This window comes from Silene latifolia, chromosome 9, assembly GCF_048544455.1.
Source record: "Silene latifolia isolate original U9 population chromosome 9, ASM4854445v1, whole genome shotgun sequence".
In the NCBI taxonomy this organism is placed as follows: domain Eukaryota; kingdom Viridiplantae; phylum Streptophyta; class Magnoliopsida; order Caryophyllales; family Caryophyllaceae; genus Silene; species Silene latifolia.
The window spans coordinates 18,318,522-18,330,449 of NC_133534.1; the positions used below are offsets into that span (position 1 = coordinate 18,318,522).

The window sequence follows — 11,928 nt, forward strand, 5'->3', positions numbered from 1 at the left end:
CAGACGAGATTTAGAAAGCCCGTGAAGTTTTAGGTTTTGGAATAAGTTGTTGCGTTGATATTCCTATATAACGTAGCATACACATATCTACCAGAGGATCAGAGAATTTACATAAAGTTTTTATTTTAAGTTTCTCATCATAATAATTTAGCTTATTTCGCAATTAGGGTTTGATATATCGACTTTTGCATCGGATCTTTCAGTTCTTAATCTTAATCTTCCTCTGAATTTTCGGTATTCATTCTGCCCTATTTCCGTTTATTGCTTTTATTAGTATAGAATTGATAGTTAGCGTTCCCCAAAGCCAATTATCGCTTCATTATTATTGTTATTTACATCAAACATGAATTCCATAATTGTCATTAGTTTATATGTTGTTTTTACCTTCGTCATGAGTAGCTAAACCTATAGTGCTAGGATGTAGGCGATTTATGGCTAGGCGGCAATAGGTTAGACACGGACTGAACCCGCGTGTCAGTCGATCGACTGACATAGTTGGTCGATCGACTGACCTTGTAAGGTTACCTTCGTTTTAATTGTTTTTAAACTTGTATTTAACGAATCGAATGCATGCGACCAGTTAGATACCTCTTTTGTGACTGACCCATTAGACCGAAAGGTAGGGTAGGTTGCTTGACCGTCAATTAATTCGACTAAACTGTGCTAAGATCGAAAGATAGGTATAGTTTAGACCATTAGTCGCTTTTCAGGACGAGAGTCAGTATTAGTGACATTAGGGACCTATAGCGAGATCGAGAGATGCTATTTGTTAGGAGTGGACCGAGAGGACCTCTTATTTCCCGCCTTACCTGTGCTTATTTCAGACCGACCTAGTTTGCTGCCGCCGAAGCTGTAATGACCCGAACATCCTAGTACCCTTCTTTTATCTGTTTAATCCATATCTTTAGTTTATTTTCTTCTTATTGTTATTAGTTATAGACCAATTCAACCGACCCCCATAATAGTTACCTTAGACTGATCATAGAACAACTAGAATTTACAACTGCCTCCTTGTGGATCGACCCTGTTACCACTAGCCTAGGTTAGTCTTAATAGGAGTTTATAAATATTATCTTTGGTACTCACAACGACGGGTATCAAATTTTGGCGCCGTTGCCGGGGAGGCAATAGTCCTAATTTTAGTTGTCTTTATTTTTAGTCTTTCTTAGTTTAAGGAACATCCGTTCCTTAAACTGTTCTTATATTTTGTTGTAGTTTCCTCTTATGCGCAGGTCTCAGGGTGGTCCATTACTGCCGTTTGATCCAGAGATTGAGAGATATTTGCACGTTAAGAGGAGGTTATTTCAAGAACAACAGCTGGAAGAGCCCAGTTCTCATTCTAGCTTTTACGAGAACGAGCTGTTCGAGGAGAATCCACCCTCTTCACCCGTTTCTACATCTTCAGTTGAGACAGTTACTTCTCCAGAATTTTCAGTCATGGCCGAGGAAGCGAGTATAGCTAGTTTTTCTGAGCCGACGGCCGCGAATTTATATAAGGGGTTCGAACTCCCGGGAGAGGCCAGAAAGTTCGAACCAAAGCCTGCCTACATCACTATGGTAGAGAGAAATCAGTTCGGGGGAGCTGCAAATGAAGATGCAGCTAAACATATGGAGACCTTCATTGACTCTCTTTGCTCCATTCCCCCACCGGTGGCGTGACCCAGGACCAGATCAAGGAGACTATGTTTATCTTCTCCCTTCGCGATGCTGCAAGGGAATGGTATAGAGATCTGGACCGAGCTGCTTTGGAGATTACTGATTGGAATACATTGGCATTGGCGTTCTACAAGAAGTACTTTTCTGCTTCAAGGACGATCACCATTAGAGCTCAGATCACGGGCTTTAAACAAGGGCCAGATGAAAATTTCCATGAGGCATGGGTCCGATTCAAGAAGTTGGTGCGAACCATACCGCACCATGGGTTTGCTAAGTGGAGTTTGTGCAATCATTTCTACAATGGGTTGTACGACGATCAGAGGGCCATTTTGGATCTTTGCAGCCAATGGGAGATTTTTGAAAATCTAGGAGCAACCAAGGGGTGGAAGATCATTGACGATCTAGCTACCCACAAGGCCGAGTATGGGAATTCGAGAGGGAACCAGAGGAGAGCTGCTGAATCCTCCTCTGTTGCTGCACTTGAGGCCCTTACCGCGAGATTCGACAAGTATGAGCTAGGGGGAGCATCTAAAGGTGGGATGTACCAAGTCAATGCTGTGCAGGACGGTCCCTTCATCTGCGAAAGGTGTGGAGTTGAGGGCCATGTCTCGAAAAACTGCCCTAGTCCTTTTGAATCATGTGCCGCCTTTCAACACTATAGGCAGACAAACACCTACTACGAGCCACCACATCCGAACTTGAGTTGGAGAAGCCAGAATGTTCAGAACCCAACTCAACCTCCACCACAGCAGCAGCCATATGTGCCTCCTCATCAAAAGCAACAACAGTATCAAAAGCCTCCTTATGTGCCGCAACAACAACAATCTCAAAATTCTGAGTTTGCAGAGCTTAAGAATCTGTTGCTAAAGGAATCCCAAGCAAGAGAGGCCGGGATGAAGCTATTAGAGAGCCAAATTGCTCAATTGGCCAGTAAGAATAACACTCGAGCTCCCGGGCACTTACCCACTCAACCCGAACAAAAGGAGACCCTAAATGCCATCACATTGAGGAGCGGGTCCACCCTTGACGGTCCTGCTATGGTTGAGGATGCTGTTGGGAAAGCTAAGCCAGAAACAAGCAAAGAGAAAGCTTCAACGAACAATTCAAAGAAAAAAGCGTCTGCCAGGAATCTCAGTCGATCGACTGATATCCCTAGTCGATCGACTGAGTTACGAGTTACAGGAGCTTCTGGAACTGTGCATTCCAGTCGATCGACTGAGGAAGGTGGTCGATCGACCACTTTCACTGCTGATATTGAAGAGTCTCGTCCTTTAATGCCAAATAATTTACGAGACCACTTGTTTCGGGGTACCACGATCCCGAAGATTTTAGGGGCAGACCCGAGTGCTGATGGGTCAGTCCCGACTCCGAAGTTCGATCCAATGACGGTCAATGGGTCTCATTTGAGACGGTCTGAGGAAGGGTCTAGCTTCAACAAAGAGAAGGTGACGGACTTTCAGCCAAAGTCCAAGGACGCCGGCGCGCGCGAATTAGAAGAGAGGGCTAAGGTGCTCCTTACAGCCCCATACCCGGAGAGACTCGTGCCAACCAAAGAACAGGTATCTTTCAATAAGTTTGAGAAAGTTATCCGTAGTCTTAATGTGCAAGTCCCCTTCCTCGAGTTGGTTAACCAAGTACCCGCTTACACCAAATTTATGAAGCAATTGTTGTCAAAAAAGCGGTCACTTGAAACAGTGCACACTGTCGCACTTACAAAGGAGTCTTGTTCTTATCTGTCTCACACTGCGCCCCTTAAGTTAGAGGACCCGGGTAGCTTTTCTGTCCCTTGCAAAGTAGGTACCTTCTCAATTGAGAAGGCATTGTGTGACTTAGGGGCCAGTATAAGTGTCATGCCCTTGAGTTTAGCTAGGAGACTCAAGTTGACCCGGTTTGCGATTACTGAGATGACAGTTCAGATGGCTGACCGATCTGCGGTCGAGCCTATAGGAGTCCTAGAGGACATACCCGTCCAGATAGGGAAGTTTTTCTTCCCTGTTGACTTTGTTGTCATTGACATGCCTGAGGATGACCATATTCCCATCATTTTGGGTAGGCCGTTTCTGCACACTGCTGGTGCAGTTATTGACGTCGGTTTAGGAACCTTGACTTTCAAGGTCGGGAAACATTCTATCGTTTTTGCCCAACTCGCTAAAAAAAGAAGGATGCCATGTGGCTGTCACCCGTAACACGGTCTACGAAAAGAGATCGTACTTTGTGCTTCCCGAACCGACCGTCCCTATTACTACTGCTGTATTAATCCCTCCGCCCCAGATTGGGAGCAAAAAGGAGGAAGACTTTGTTGTTTTAGATAATGCAGGAGCTGGTTTGGGGAAGGAAGAGCCGCTGGATCCTCCAGCTGCGACAGAGCCTATCGTTTCGAGGGGAGGTCTTGGATGCCTAAGTTATGGGACTGACGAGGAAGTGGAAGATGAGCCCGTCAAAGTGAGATGGGCAGATTTGGAGTCCGACGATTCCGAGGGAGCCCTCGATTGGGGAGACGACGAAGCTGATCAGCTGAACTCTCCGACTGTTGAAGCTGAGAAAGGTGCAACTGATAAGATGAGCACCATTGAGGCTACCTCTAGTAGCCAGAAGCCGACGAAGTGGGCCATCCCTTGGTCCTTTTTGATCAACTATTAGTTGATCAAAATTCGTCATAAACTTCATTTTATTGCTTTCGAACTATTTTTTATTGCTTTTGTGTGCGCGAAAACTTCGCTTTTATTTTGTTTGCTTAGGATTTTTATTTACTTTAGACTTCGTTCTGGGTTTTGCGCAATTTTGGGCGCGTACTATTGTGCATTTGCAGGTATTTAGAGCTTATTAGCTCGAATCATTGAGCAATTACGAAGAAATAAGACACTCGCAAAGAAGTGTTTTGTCGATCGATGGTATCGGTGGTCGATCGGCGAGTTGCGGGTTACAGGAGCTACTGTTCACGACCATCTGGTCGATCGACTGTCCCTTTAGGTCGATCGACTGCTGCTGCTGCTACATTCTTTCACGACCTCTCCCCTGCTGTGTTTGGTCGATATGCGGATTTTAGGGAGTTTTCTACTCCACTTTATTTTCCGTCGAATTGTCTATTTCTTCTTTTGTCTCATTTATGCACAACTTTTACGTTCCAAAATTGTTTTCTTCGGTCTTATGCGTGGTGTTTTCTGTCTTTCAGGCACTCTTGTTGGTAGCACTGCTGGCTACTGAAACCTCCTAGCTCACGCTGGTTTGGGGAGGTTTCCTTTGCTGCGCTTAAAGTCTTGTGAGTTCCCACGTCTTTACTTTATGTCTATGTTTTTATTTCCCTTTTTCTCGCAAACTCCCGTTTTCCATTTTTCTTCATTATATGATTTTGCACAATGGGGACATTGTGCGATTTGGTTTGGGGAAGGGTTTTGCGTCGCACTTCATTCATTTGTTTGCATTCACGTTTAAATTATGTTTGCATCGTTTGTTTAATATTCGCTATATACAAAATTCAAAAAAAAAAATTGAAAAATTTCAAAAATTTCCATAAAATGCAAGTTTATTTTAGCATATAGGTCGAGTCGGAACGGTAGTATTTCTATGATGATTTAGCATTTGCATCTGTTTTGCCTGAGCCTTGCTTGACTTACATGTTATTAGTAGAATCATAAGTGCATATCTACGAGTTTTCGTTAATTTACTCGCTGAGCCTGAGACTTGACTTTTATTATTGGCAAGCTACATCATATATTCTGAGTTTTTAGAGCTTATAACTGGTGTCATTCATGACCAGTTCATCTAGGAATGTGAGTAGTACTCCTTATGAGACATGTTTCCTTAATTTGCATAATTATGAATTTGATCTACTTAATACCTGTATGCATTCGGTCTGTGGTTAGTTGACACATGTGGTAGAGGTTTCCTTTTCTCATTTTACCCATAAGCTCCACATCTGCCAAAAATATCCTTTTTGTCCTATTTACTACATCCTACATTTAGCCTGTCCTTTGTCAAGCTAGTAGCCTGTGTCCTTGGGATTGTTACTCGTTTTTGGTAGCATTTGCTCATGTTTGAGATGATTGTTGGGAAGTGAAATAAAGGAAGAAAGGAAAGAAAAGAAAAAAAATGAATGAAAAAATGATTCGAAAAAGAAAATGAAAAAAAGAGTCCTGTACTGTTTAAGCAGTCGATCGACTGCCAAATATGGTCGATCGACTGAGATTCGTGAAAGAAAGAAAAAAAATCAATTCGCATGATTTAATCTTTATCTTTTGGCGATTTTTGCTCCCATGTTCCATTTATTTCCTATGGGGAGTTTATTGATTTAATAGTTTGGAGTTTGTGAGTTTTGTGCTTGCTATAGCACCGTTTCGTTTGATTATGAGCAAGAAGTTGGATGTTGACCTTTGGTTCCGTTTTGGTACTAGCTTGATCACCTGTACCTCCACTTTACCATAAAATGTTTTGCCTCTTCTTACCCATACCTCACATTTCCATAATTATACCTCGGCGTGTGTCAATGGTCATCTGTTTGGTTGGAATGCGTATGTACGGTTATAGAGGTTGTCTTCATAATTTATTGCTAGCATGTTTTCATAGGTCGTAGTTAGGTGAGGGTCATTACAATTTTAATTCTTTCTATCTTACAAATATATCACCTGTGCTTAATTGAGTGATTTGAGCGACCCGTGAGAGTCCAATTTGATAAGTCTCTACAGTTGACGGTTCAGCAGTTTTTGACGACTTTATAATTCGTTTGCATGATTCGCATTACTAGTTGATTGTTGGTTGTGCATTAAACTGGTTTAGGCCTTACAGTTTGCATTTCGCTCTGAGTTTGAACTCGTTCCATTAGGTCAATAGATCGAGTCTAGTTCTTGCTTGGGGACAAGCAAGGTTTGGTTTGGGGAGATTTGATGCGTGTCATTTATATGATGTTTTACATCTCTTTTTACACGCATTTCAGAGCTTCATTGTGCTATATATGCCCATATTCCTCTATTTTCCTCTACTTTCGTGCTTTTGTACTTTATTGCAGAAATGTGGAGAATTTAGCGGGAAATCAAGCCGAATCCGTCCCCGAGTAAGCTGCATTGCAAATGACGTAAAGGAACCGCTTAAGGAACAAGCTTGGTGCGCGATCCAAGGCCCGAAAGACGAATCCACGAGTTTAAAGAAGTCAAGTAGCAGCTAATCCGGTCGATCGACTAGCATCATCAGTCGATCGACCACCTATCGGATCCCAGAAGCTACTGTTGCTGAGGAGCAGTCGATCGACCATCCTGAGCAGTCGATCGACCAGACTTCGACTCCAGACGAGATTTAGAAAGCCCGTGAAGTTTTAGGTTTTGGAATAAGTTGTTGCGTTGATATTCCTATATAACGTAGCATACACATATCTACCAGAGGATCAGAGAATTTACATAAAGTTTTTATTTTAAGTTTCTCATCATAATAATTTAGCTTATTTCGCAATTAGGGTTTGATATATCGACTTTTGCATCGGATCTTTCAGTTCTTAATCTTAATCTTCCTCTGAATTTTCGGTATTCATTCTGCCCTATTTCCGTTTATTGCTTTTATTAGTATAGAATTGATAGTTAGCGTTCCCCAAAGCCAATTATCGCTTCATTATTATTGTTATTTACATCAAACATGAATTCCATAATTGTCATTAGTTTATATGTTGTTTTTACCTTCGTCATGAGTAGCTAAACCTATAGTGCTAGGATGTAGGCGATTTATGGCTAGGCGGCAATAGGTTAGACACGGACTGAACCCGCGTGTCAGTCGATCGACTGACATAGTTGGTCGATCGACTGACCTTGTAAGGTTACCTTCGTTTTAATTGTTTTTAAACTTGTATTTAACGAATCGAATGCATGTGACCAGTTAGATACCTCTTTTGTGACTGACCCATTAGACCGAAAGGTAGGGTAGGTTGCTTGACCGTCAATTAATTCGACTAAACTGTGCTAAGATCGAAAGATAGGTATAGTTTAGACCATTAGTCGCTTTTCAGGACGAGAGTCAGTATTAGTGACATTAGGGACCTATAGCGAGATCGAGAGATGCTATTTGTTAGGAGTGGACCGAGAGGACCTCTTATTTCCCGCCTTACCTGTGCTTATTTCAGACCGACCTAGTTTGCTGCCGCCGAAGCTGTAATGACCCGAACATCCTAGTACCCTTCTTTTATCTGTTTAATCCATATCTTTAGTTTATTTTCTTCTTATTGTTATTAGTTATAGACCAATTCAACCGACCCCCATAATAGTTACCTTAGACTGATCATAGAACAACTAGAATTTACAACTGCCTCCTTGTGGATCGACCCTGTTACCACTAGCCTAGGTTAGTCTTAATAGGAGTTTATAAATATTATCTTTGGTACTCACAACGACGGGTATCAGCCTCACTTGATCTCCTCACAATGGGTAAATCATAGACCCTCGACCAAATTGGAAAGAAAGAAAGTGGAACATCAGTAATCTTACCTTCGCAATTTGGTTCATTAAAGCACCATAGGAACTTGTCGAAGTGCCATGGCTGTCCCTCTAAAACCCTAGCTTTGTCGCGCTCGCACCCAAAACGAAAAACAAACACTTTCTCCTTCGCATCGATGATATTTCCTGTCATAGGTTTAGTAGGGTTCCAAATTCGAGCCATCGATTCGATGGCAGCTTTCGCGTTGATTGATTTGGAAGCCCATATTTTCCCCACAAGAATCAGCTTTTCCTTACCCTTCTCCTCGTCGAATCCTTCCTCCCATTCAAAGATTCCACCTTCGCCCTCCGCAACCTCTCCCATCGGCCGTTTCCCGTCACGAATAAGGCCTCGCATCGAACTATTATCCTGACCCTGCATAGCAAAACAAAAGCACAAAGGAAAACAAAGCAAAATCTTATTTGCTACGATCGAAATCGAAGAAAAGGACCTCGAGAAAGAGGAAGAATCTAAGAGAAAGATAGAGTAAACCCTAGGAGTCTCTAGGAGAGAGTAAACCCTCTGAGATCTGTCTTACGTGCCCCGAGAATCTTAGTTTTAAGTTTAGGGCAATATTGCGCGAGACATTCTTACAATCCTAGTAAAACCATCCCTCAACTAGGGAAAACCAACTCCGGACCAGTGGCGGATCCAAGATTTACGGTTAGGGGGCGCGGAAAATTTGAATGGGGGCGCCATACCAATCAATCAATCAATCAATTAGTCTCTGAATACGGATATATCCGATCTAAGGATCAACACGGGTTAAATAATCTCACTTGTATATAAATTCGCCACTGATCTGAACTCTTCTTATGCTGAGCATATACTTGAAAGGGAGAATGCACATGGTGCCCTTGAGGTTTGCCATTTTGCACGATATACCCAAAATTTTGATCCGGAAAACTTTAAGAGGTCATAACTCGTGTTTAACAGATCGAAATGTGACGGGTTTTTTTTTTCATATCGATCGTCTTTTCGAGAACTACGATTTGGAAAAAAAAAAATGTCGTATTTGGATCCCATGGCTAGGAGCTTTAGTATGTCAAAGTTTTTTTTGACCGAACAAACTTTGAGTAACCATATCTCTTGGTAACGAATTACAAACTTAATTTTTTTTTTCAAATTGTAGTTCTCGAAAAGACGATCGATTTGAAAAAAAACCTCATCACATTTCGATTTCTTAAACACGAGTTATGACCTCTTAAAGTTTTCCGGATCAAAATTTTGGGTATATCGTGCAAAATGGCAAACCTCAAGGGCACCATGTGCATTTTCCCTACTTGAAATCCTTCAAAAAAGGAGGCAATTTGTCAATTATACTTGACGTCGAGATGAACTCATCCATCTCCATCTCGTGTTGAGAAAACTGCGCAAGATCCAGAGCAATTCATTGTAGTGCTCCATAAGCGGCCATGAGTTCATCATCTTATAATTCATGAAATTGCCCACAAATTTTAAAATATATAAATTCAAACAGAAAAACCTATGAAAATATTATATAATAAATAAAAGTCAGGAATTATTTTTAAAAAATATTATGTAATTTTTTTTTGAAAAAAATCATAAAATTATAGTTCAAAAAAATAATTTCAAAAAATGTATTTTTTATTAAAAATTATTATTTACACCATACAGCCGTATTCTTTGAATTATTTTTAAAAAAATATTTAATTTATTTTCAAAATTCTTACTCATATACAGTTTTTTATGATTTAAGGTTAATTATATTCAATTTAAGGAGTAATTAACATTATTATTTATTTAATGGATCAATCTATTGAAATTAAACCTTTTCTTTTTACAAAGTTTGTGCTCGACTTTTGAGATGTATTGCAGTAACGACATTGAATATTTGGTATCATTACGGCTTTTTTTTTTTTGCTTATAAAATGAGTTATATGAGCAAATTTAATACTAACTGTTAGATCCCAGTTAGCTGACATCTATTATTACTCTTATGCACCCTACCATGCACCCAAGAGTATGGTGCATGGTACTCCCATCCGTTTTTTTAATTGTAATGTAATTAGTGGGTAGTTATTAAAAGGTGCATATATATATATTTAAGGGTTGTGCTTTTTTACATACGAATTTTACTCTTTCACATATGTATTTTACAATTTTACTCTTGTTATTTTTTTACCTCCCTCAATCAATTGCTTTTTTTCATCTTCCTTCCTTTCACCTCCCTACGATAACCCGCTCCGTCGGACTTACTCCAGTCGGCCCGTGCTCTGGCCGACCATGCTCCGGCCAGATGATGACCATGATGTTGCATTCCACACTGACGAGGATAAAGATAAAGGAACAAATCTCGTTGCTAGGATAATTGTTGGTGAATTGGAGATAAGTCACCTGCTGCTTCTACTGCCGCATTCCAAGTAGATTGCTCCCTGCAACATTTCTATTTAAGTTTCATTTGCATCTTCCCCAAGTATGGTCTCCACTATTTATAAAATCAAGCCTCTCCAGTATTCGCGACTTTTTAATTTACGAACTAAAGAAATTCAATGAATCCAACCATAATAATTGATGATAAACAATTAAACAGATTAATTTCACTAATTGATACCCTTAATAATTTTAACAAAACATATTATTAATATTATTAACTGATAAACAATTAAATTACTTCACTAATTGGAAATTGTGATTCATTGTTCAAAATTTTAGAGCAAGTAGATTTGATTTTAGAGAAAAAGTACAAACAAGAGTCAATTTGTTGAAACACAAGTGATTCTCTCTCTAAATTTTCTCTCTCTAAATTTTGCATCCCTCCCTGAATGAACATCTCCGGAACGACCTCCCTCCGGGGGTCCCCATACTCCCTCAAACCTCTGAAGACACCGAACACTCCTCTAAGGAAGGTGAAATCCCTCTTATACATAATACAAAAAATTCAAAACGCAAGACTATGCATCTTAGTGAATTCATGATTAGTCCCTCACAACCTATTCCCCCAACAGTTTCATCCGTCCCACAAGCCATCCCAGAGGGTGGTAGTCAACCAAAGCATTCAAGACCGTCCTTCTCTTACAAGGATACGGTACAAGGCTTTGGTTCAGATTCGTATATATTCGATGATTTGTCCCTGGAGGACGATGATTCTGATTCTGATGACGACAGTGAAGAAATTTTAGATGAGGACGACGCTATATGTCCCCGTATAACACTGACCAAGGAGGAGAAGGCAAAGTTACGAAAACCATGGAGGCACTCCCTCATCATCAAAATGTTCGATAAGAACATAGGTTATCTCTCTCTTATGCGGAAGTTACAGGCTAAATGGTCAATACGTGGGAAGCTGACACTCACTGATCTAACGGGTTCATATTACATTGCTCGCTTCACGTCAAAGGAAGACTATGAATTCGTTCTTACTTAAGGACCATGGATGATAGATGACCATTATCTAACCATCAGGAAATGGATTCCGAATTTCATTCCCTCTGAAGATAGCATAAAGTTCCTAACGGTATGGGTTCGTATACCAAATCTCCCCGTTGAATACTTTAACGAAACCTTTTTGATGAAAATAGGAACGAGAATCAGGAAGGTGCTACGAATTGATAAGAATACTGCATCTGCAGAACGTGGCCAATTTACGCGTATGAGTGTAGAGGTCGACATAACCAGACCTCTCCTCTCCAAATTTCGATTAAATGGCAAGGTTCATTGTATTCAATATGAAGGATTGAAAATGATTTGTTTCAAATGTGGTATATTAGGCCATAATACTGATAGTTGTCCTGTTCGGGCAAACAGAGAGTCCGAAGACAGTGCTCATTCGCATACAGAGTCACAGGGGTATGTCGAAGT

General features: G+C 40.6%; 1 non-coding gene across 1 annotated transcript; it reads right to left on the reverse strand.

The window, feature by feature from the left end:
• Positions 1-1,817: 1,817 nt before the first annotated feature.
• On the reverse strand, positions 1,818-1,924 carry LOC141603605 (small nucleolar RNA R71). The gene has a single exon (XR_012525468.1). It is a non-coding gene; the product is annotated as a small nucleolar RNA R71 (small nucleolar RNA).
• Positions 1,925-11,928: the final 10,004 nt, after the last annotated feature.